The following is an 8645-nucleotide window of genomic DNA, read 5'->3' as shown; positions in this document are numbered from 1 at the left end:
GCCTGTATACAAATACTTTGCTGTGCCCGGCAACTCTCAAACACTTCGACCCTTCTTTCTCTGGCAGCTGTCCGCACTGTGCGGAGAAGTCTTCGGACATCTACCACATGGTGTGGGCCTGCCCCTCCAACCCTGGTATCCCCCTGACCTCAACCCAACCCGGGAGGACTGGGAGGCGACCCTGCTTGGCTGCTCTGACCTGCAGGCCCAACGGGCCCTGGTCGCGCGAGCCCGGGCGGCGGCCGACGTCACTGGGGTCCCGAACTAGGGACCTCCACCTATAGTACTTGTAAGGGTTGGCCCCCTCTGGGTCAGCTCATGCATAACCTCCTGTAGTGTATATGTACATAAGTGTTTTCCACCATCTCCAGGGATGCTGCCGGTGTTCCAAACTTTGTTGTATGCTGCGAACAGGGCTGGTCGTTGCTGCCTGTCAATGTTGAGCAGCATTTGATACGTGATCCCATCGGCGCCAGGGGCACTGCGGCTGCACCTTCGGCGGCGTTCGAGGACATTGTTGAGCTCGTGCGGCGCGGGGCAATTTCGACACTGCACAAATCATCAATGATGCGTGCAAGTTGGTCAGTGATAGCCGGGACAGGTGAGCTTTGTGGCGCAACGCCGTACGACGCACCGTTCGGTGTTCAGAAGTGGTCTGCCATGGCTTCGGCCACGGCAGTCACGTCGATGCCACGAGCGATGGCGATGGCCAGGGCAAGACAACGGGAAACAGGGGGGTGTAACATAGCATGAAAAATTTTGCATGTCCGTCCTGGTCTGCGGTTGTCGTTGAGAGTTGGATACAGGTGTGCCCAGTGACAGGCGTTGCATAAAGTCCAATGCTCTGGTTTTTGAGTGCGCAAAGCTCTACGCTGCGTTACTCTTCGTGCCGCTCGCAGGTTGAGGAACTTTATGTCTGCGCCGGTGCGCCCGCTGGGACTGTGCAGCGCACGGTGGCCGCACGCGCGCATGAAGCGACGTGGGTGAAAATGTCTGTCGTGATGAGCTGCGTAACACTGCACTAACCGCGAAACACATCCCACTTCACAACATTATATGTGCGAGTTGCTGCACGGACGCTGTATACGAGGACGCTGTTCTCGTATATGAAGGGACGATAACTATAGGGATGGTGATCAGAGCCCTGAGTGTCCGGTTCCCACTTCCACTGGTAGGAACACATTCCGGAGACAAGAGTTAAGTCTGTGTTGGCCCACTCTCTGCACGCGAGTGGGGCTTCCAGTGTTTATAATGTTTAGTTTTTATTGGTAAGCGGCTGCCAGGAGTTGGCGTCCTCGTCGGTCAGTAGTCAGAGGCAAACTTTTAACGTATTCTGTAGACTACTTGGTAAACGTGCCAAAGACACGGCCCAGTCCGGCACTGTCAATTTCAACCTCTTTGCGGTCAACCTCTTTGCGGTCTTGTCTTTGAAGAAGACAAAAATGGCAGTTGAATGCTGGGCAGCTGGTATTGCAAGCATCCGAGACCGTAAAGAGGCCGAAATTGACAGTGCCGGTCTGGGCCGTGTCTTTGGCACGTTTACCAAGTAGTCTACAGAATACAATTGAATAATGGAATTGAGTGGGCGAGTTGGTTTTCCATCTTGACAGTGAAAGCGCTCAAAAAGACAAGGACGACAGAAAAGGAAAGACATACAAAACGCTTACTTTCAACTGATTTTATTTCATGCGAAAAAAACAACTTTATACTCATAGTAATCACTTGCGCATGCTTACAAGAACATTACCAACAAGTGATAGCTGGCACGTTCTTTCAGATAACCGGCATGCCCGATGTAAGATAGGACATCTCTTTATCCGACAACAAAATTGACGGAGCGCTTACGCAATCATCGCCCGCTCGTGCTATCTCAAGAGCCTCCACAATCTCTCTCGTTATTTGACATCTACTTTTAAAAAGTACCTTACACCTGTGAAAATCGGGACGGCAACCTTCCTTGCTTTTCTTGCTTTTCCATTTGCACTTTAGACAATGGATACTCAAATGCCCACCTCTTGTTTTCCACGTTGTAACTATGCTCTCCTAACCTCTCGTTTATGCATCTTCCCGTCTGTCCTATATAACATTTGCCACATGTCAAGGGCACCCTATATACGACGCCTTCAACGCATCTGACGAATGGCTTTTGGTGCCTGATTGTGCAAGCAGCCTTTCCCTGGTTTCCAGGCCCCTTTCCCTGGCCCTATGCAAGAAAAGCACTTCTGGAAACCAGGGAAAGGCTGCTTCTTCAAAAATTCTACTGCCTAATATGCAACCCTTCCTCGCCCGAAATCATGGAGGCAGGTGCTGCACAATGTAATCAGAGGCAAACCTTTAACGTATTCTGTAGACTACTTGGTAAATGTGCCCCTTGCCTCTCTTCGTTCCTAGCGACTCCTTCCGTGGAGCTGAACGTTGTCGACAAGGACTCCGGCCGAGAAGAAATGACTATAAACTCATAAGCTCAACTCTCCCCATAACACAGCAAGCATGCTTCACACAAGTCTTTTGAAAGTTTCACGTCGTTGTGTTGCCGAGGCGACGCAAGGAAAATGTTGTCATCGTTATGCGAACATTGGTAGTCCTCCTCCTCTTGTCGCAGAACCGCTGCATGTGAGAATTTCGAAGCAGTTTTAAGGTTCATCATATTGGTAATATTCCATGTCCTTTCATTTTAACAAGTCAAAGTAGAGCCGTTCACATTTGAACTAGCCACATTTATCTTATTCACACTTGCGGCACCCTAGTGCCGTGAATTTATCGTGAAGCGCAACTATATCACGAAATTAAGAACATATAATTTTAGAACATATAATTCATAAACATATATTAGGTTTCTTGGAACAGCACAAAGCACTTACCGATTTGCAGCATGGTTTCAGGCGTGGGTTTTCTACAAGTACACAGTTAGTTGGAACTGTGCATGACTTTGCTCAGTCGATTAACCAGGGAAAGCAAACAGCCGCAATATTCATGGATTTCCGCAAAGCATTCGATAAGGTGTCACATAACAAACTAATTCATAAATTAAGTTATTACATTAAAAACGACAGGATACTTGCATGGATTACAGCTTATCTCTCGAACAGATGTCAGTTCGTCACTCTAAACAATATTTCTTCTAGCAGTATCCGGGTTATGTCTGGCGTCCCCCAGAGATCCGTTTTGGGACCACTCTAATTTCTTTTGTTTATTTATGACATTGTGGCAGATCTTTCAGTCCGCGTGAAGCTGTACGCGGATAAATGTATCCTGTTTCAAATGGTGTCTTCAACTGACGACCAGGCGCGTCTAAATAATGACCTAACGAAGGTGGTTGCGTGGTGCAACAAATGGCAGATGTGCATTAATTTTGAAAAAACCGTCTTCATGAAAATTACAAACAAGAAAATGCCTCTTCATTTTGTGTACGTTACTAAGAGCATATCATTATTAGAAGTGACATAGCAGAAATATTTAGGCCTATGGATTACTAACAACCTTTCGTGGTCAAAACACATAGAGGCTGTAGTAGCAAACTCAATGCGGAAACTATATTTCTTGAGGCGCTCCCTAAAGTCATCCCCACCTAGTGTTGTCTACTGGCGTACAATTCCCTCATCCGTCCGTTACTAGAATATGCCGTAATCATTTGGGACCCTTTCACGTTAACAAACATTCAGAAATTAGAGCGAATACAGCATAAAGTAGCTAGATTTGTTTTTAATTCATATGGCCGTGCATCTGTAAGTGGGCTCGTGAGGCGAAGTGGGTTACCTCCCGTCGTTGAGCGCAATCGTGTTTGTCGATTAAAGTTTTTCTTCCAGCTTATAAAAGGACATTATAAAGTTGATACCTCTAATTATTTTTCTTACTCCTCAGGTTATAACACGAGACAAAGGCATGCACTAACAATAACCCCTTTGAACGCGCGAAATAACTGCTTTAAATATTCTTTTTTTCCTAGGACAATTACTGATTGGAACAAACTTAATAGCGAGACTCTTAATCAAAATTCTTTACTGCTGTTTGAAAAGTGCCTGCAAATGTTATGAATTTGTGTGGGTTTAATGCCTGTATTTTGTTTTGTCCCACCCTGCTATGATCTGTACAAGATCGCAGTATCTATAACTAAATAAAACAAATAATACAAAAACAGCATGCTTTCAACCATGCTGCCGCCGTGAAGCAGTCCTTCATAACACCGCCATATTGGATAAATTGAGACGTCCCCTCTAGGCCACGAAAACCGCCAAGACGCTCGTTTATTTTCGCTTGCCTTTCGTGCCGCCACTAAGCAAGACGACCACGTTATCAACGTTAACTTCAAGCGAGCATTCGTCCATCGCTTATGTTTCCTCCGCGAGTGACTTTCCAAGAGCGGCGTGAAGTCTTGGCTGGAAGACATGCCCGAGAAGCCCCTTCATGAGACGTTCGCCGCTCCCCGGCTCTCGCCCACTGCTTGTGAAGGCGACTCTGCTGTCGCTTCGATGTAGCAAAACTTATGGCGCGCTTCTTGGTGTTCGTGGCACAGTACAAAAACAATCCACGAGCTGCTTTTTGCCTCTTCTGATCCTCTCCTCTACATACTTCTTGTTAAATAGACGCCGCCAACTTCTTTCAGGGCGAAAGCGCTACTTCACGAAGACTAACCGGCTTACCAAATTCGTATGAAGCTTGACTTTGACAGCGACCTTGAGCAGACCTAGCATTGCAACAGCCCATCCAGAAATACAATGAATATGGCCTCGAATGATTTAGAACCACGGCGATGCGACCAGATCAGCTTCGCTGGCCACTGCACGAGAGCAGTATGCTATCGCCGCAGCCGATCACGCCTCGCGTTAAACTGCAACACATTTGCGCGCTGGGCATTACACATCATCGTCTGTATGAGCTAATACTGCTATCGAACTAATATCATCGCCAGTCGTGCCGACGACCCAGCAAAGCAAAACCTTGAGCCAACCAGGCTGAACAGAAGCTTTCGCACGTCGCTGTTTAAATACGTTAAAATCCTACTACATTTTATCATGGTTCCTGCCGCGTCCAATCTGCGTTTCTGTCCATTCGCTATTTGTCGCTCCTTAACGCTGATTTTCTGTCATGAAGGCACTGTTACTCTTTCCTACAGTTCGTGGAACGCGGGGAAACTACCGCCCGAACCTGATATCGCCCTTTTCCGGACCATTCCTGTTCTACGTATTCTTAACTCTGTCATCACAGCAGCAGGCTTCTTAATCATTGCTCATGTAGCGTCCACCTTGCCTTCGTTTCTCTTTGCTCCGTTTCTCGTTTCTGGTAATCGATTTTCTACCGTAAAAAATCCTATCTTCAACGCTTAACTTGAACCACTATTTTTAAAAGCCAACAGCCACAGAAACCAAGGGGCACTGTTACACAATAACAGTGTCCGTTCGATGACGTTCTACGTCACTACCTGCGGTAACTCAGGACGTTCTACGTCCGCCGCTTATGAACGTGGGTGGCGCTGATGAACACTCTCAAGGTTAGGTTACTTGTAAACATAAATACCCCCGAAAGCAGAAGATTTGACAGCCGTCGCCGTAGCTCAGAGGTAGAGCACCGGACGCGTAATTCGGAGGTCGTGGGTTCGGATCCCACCGGCGGCAGTGGTTGTTTTTTCTTCTGCTTTTCTAATCAATTAGCTTTAAGCGATAACATGTTCAGTAATATTCTAAAATTGATCAACACCACAAAATAAATAAACTAATTAAATATCCCCTGTGCCCCTTGGTTTCTGTGGCTGTTGGCTTCTTTCATATTTATAACGAGCCCCTCATCCCCTTCCCTTGTTTGCTTAATTGCTTAGCGAGGGCCTCGGTTCTGGCAGCCTTGATTCCATAGGAAGCATAAGAGGGTTCTCACGCAGCTTCCACCCTCTCCGTTCGATGACGTTCTACGTCACTACCTGCGGTAACTCAGGACGTTCTACGTCCGCCGCTTATGAACGTGGGTGGCGCTGATGAACACTCTCAAGGTTAGGTTACTTGTAAACATAAATACCCCCGAAAGCAGAAGATTTGACAGCCGTCGCCGTAGCTCAGAGGTAGAGCACCGGACGCGTAATTCGGAGGTCGTGGGTTCGGATCCCATCGGCGGCAGTGGTTGTTTTTTCTTCTGCTTTTCTAATCAATTAGCTTTAAGCGATAACATGTCCAGTAATATTATAAAATTGATCAACACCACAAAATAAATAAACTAATTAAATATCCCCTGTGCCCCTTGGTTTCTGTGGCTGTTGGCTTCTTTCATATTTATAACGAGCCCCTCATCCCCTTCCCTTGTTTGCTTAATTGCGTAGCGAGGGCCTCGGTTCTGGCAGCCTTGATTCCATAGGAAGCATAAGAGGGTTCTCACGCAGCTTCCACCCTCTCCGTTCGATGACATTCTACGTCACTACCTGCGGTAACTCAGGACGTTCTACGTCCGCCGCTTATGAACGTGGGTGGCGCTGATCAACACTCTCAAGGTTAGGTTACTTGTAAACATAAATACCCCCGAAAGCAGAAGATTTGACAGCCGTCGCCGTAGCTCAGAGGTAGAGCACCGGACGCGTAATTCGGAGGTCGTGGGTTCGGATCCCACCGGCGGCAGTGGTTGTTTTTTCTTCTGCTTTTCTAATCAATTAGCTTTAAGCGATAACATGTTCAGTAATATTCTGAAATTGATCGACACCACAAAATAAATAAACTAATTAAATATCCCCTGTGCCCCTTGGTTTCTGTGGCTGTTGGCTTCTTTCATATTTATAACGAGCCCCTCATCCCCTTCCTTTGTTTGCTTAATTGCTTAGCGAGGGCCTCGGTTCTGGCAGCCTTGATTCCATAGGAAGCATAAGAGGGTTCTCACGCAGCTTCCACCCTCTCCGTTCGATGACGTTCTACGTCACTACCTGCGGTAACTCAGGACGTTCTACGTCCGCCGCTTATGAACGTGGGTGGCGCTGATCAACACTCTCAAGGTTAGGTTACTGGTAAACATAAATACCCCCGAAAGCAGAAGATTTGACAGCCGTCGCCGTAGCTCAGAGGTAGAGCACCGGACGCGTAATTCGGAGGTCGTGGGTTCGGATCCCACCGGCGGCAGTGGTTGTTTTTTCTTCTGCTTTTCTAATCAATTAGCTTTAAGCGATAACATGTTCAGTAATATTCTAAAATTGATCAACACCACAAAATAAATAAACTAATTAAATATCCCCTGTGCCCCTTGGTTTCTGTGGCTGTTGGCTTCTTTCATATTTATAACGAGCCCCTCATCCCCTTCCCTTGTTTGCTTAATTGCTTAGCGAGGGCCTCGGTTCTGGCAGCCTTGATTCCATAGGAAGCATAAGAGGGTTCTCACGCAGCTTCCACCCTCTCCGTTCGATGACGTTCTACGTCACTACCTGCGGTAACTCAGGACGTTCTACGTCCGCCGCTTATGAACGTGGGTGGCGCTGATGAACACTCTCAAGGTTAGGTTACTTGTAAACATAAATACCCCCGAAAGCAGAAGATTTGACAGCCGTCGCCGTAGCTCAGAGGTAGAGCACCGGACGCGTAATTCGGAAGTCGTGGGCTCGGATCCCACCGGCGGCAGTGGTTGTTTTTTCTTCTGCTTTTCTAATCAATTAGCTTTAAGCGATAACATGTTCAGTAATATTCTAAAATTGATCAACACCACAAAATAAATAAACTAATTAAATATCCCCTGTGCCCCTTGGTTTCTGTGGCTGTTGGCTTCTTTCATATTTATAACGAGCCCCTCATCCCCTTCCCTTGTTTGCTTAATTGCTTAGCGAGGGCCTCGGTTCTGGCAGCCTTGATTCCATAGGAAGCATAAGAGGGTTCTCACGCAGCTTCCACCCTCTCCGTTCGATGACGTTCTACGTCACTACCTGCGGTAACTCAGGACGTTCTACGTCCGCCGCTTATGAACGTGGGTGGCGCTGATGAACACTCTCAAGGTTAGGTTACTTGTAAACATAAATACCCCCGAAAGCAGAAGATTTGACAGCCGTCGCCGTAGCTCAGAGGTAGAGCACCGGACGCGTAATTCGGAGGTCGTGGGTTCGGATCCCACCGGCGGCAGTGGTTGTTTTTTCTTCTGCTTTTCTAATCAATTAGCTTTAAGCGATAACATGTTCAGTAATATTCTAAAATTGATCAACACCACAAAATAAATAAACTAATTAAATATCCCCTGTGCCCCTTGGTTTCTGTGGCTGTTGGCTTCTTTCATATTTATAAAGAGCCCCTCATCCCCTTCCCTTGTTTGCTTATTTTTAAAAGCGTAATTCTCTCCCCGAAACATGAACAGGGGCGCTCTGTCTGTTTGCGATTAGCTGCGTTCTTAACCTGCCCAACAGTCCGCACTTCTGGGTTCATCACCTCGCCGCATAGACATTGTTTGTGCCATCAAAAACGCGAGATATTCGCATGCCCACACACGGAGTTTGATGCGCCAGATTTGTTGTGTAATCCAGAAGATTTGTTAAACGAATTCCTTCAGCTTGGCCCCGCCGCGGTGGCTCAGTGGTTACGGCGCTCGGCTGCTGGCCCGAAAGACGCGGGTTCGATCCCGGCCGCGGCGGCCGATTTTCGATGGAGGCGAAATCGCAGAGGCCCGTGTACTGTGCGATGTCAGTGCACGTTAAAAGGAAA

The sequence above is a fragment of the Amblyomma mixtum genome, chromosome 3 (genome assembly GCF_055824585.1).
Source record: "Amblyomma mixtum isolate Tamu chromosome 3, ASM5582458v1, whole genome shotgun sequence".
NCBI lineage: Eukaryota > Metazoa > Arthropoda > Arachnida > Ixodida > Ixodidae > Amblyomma > Amblyomma mixtum.
This window is presented reverse-complemented; position numbering follows the sequence as displayed.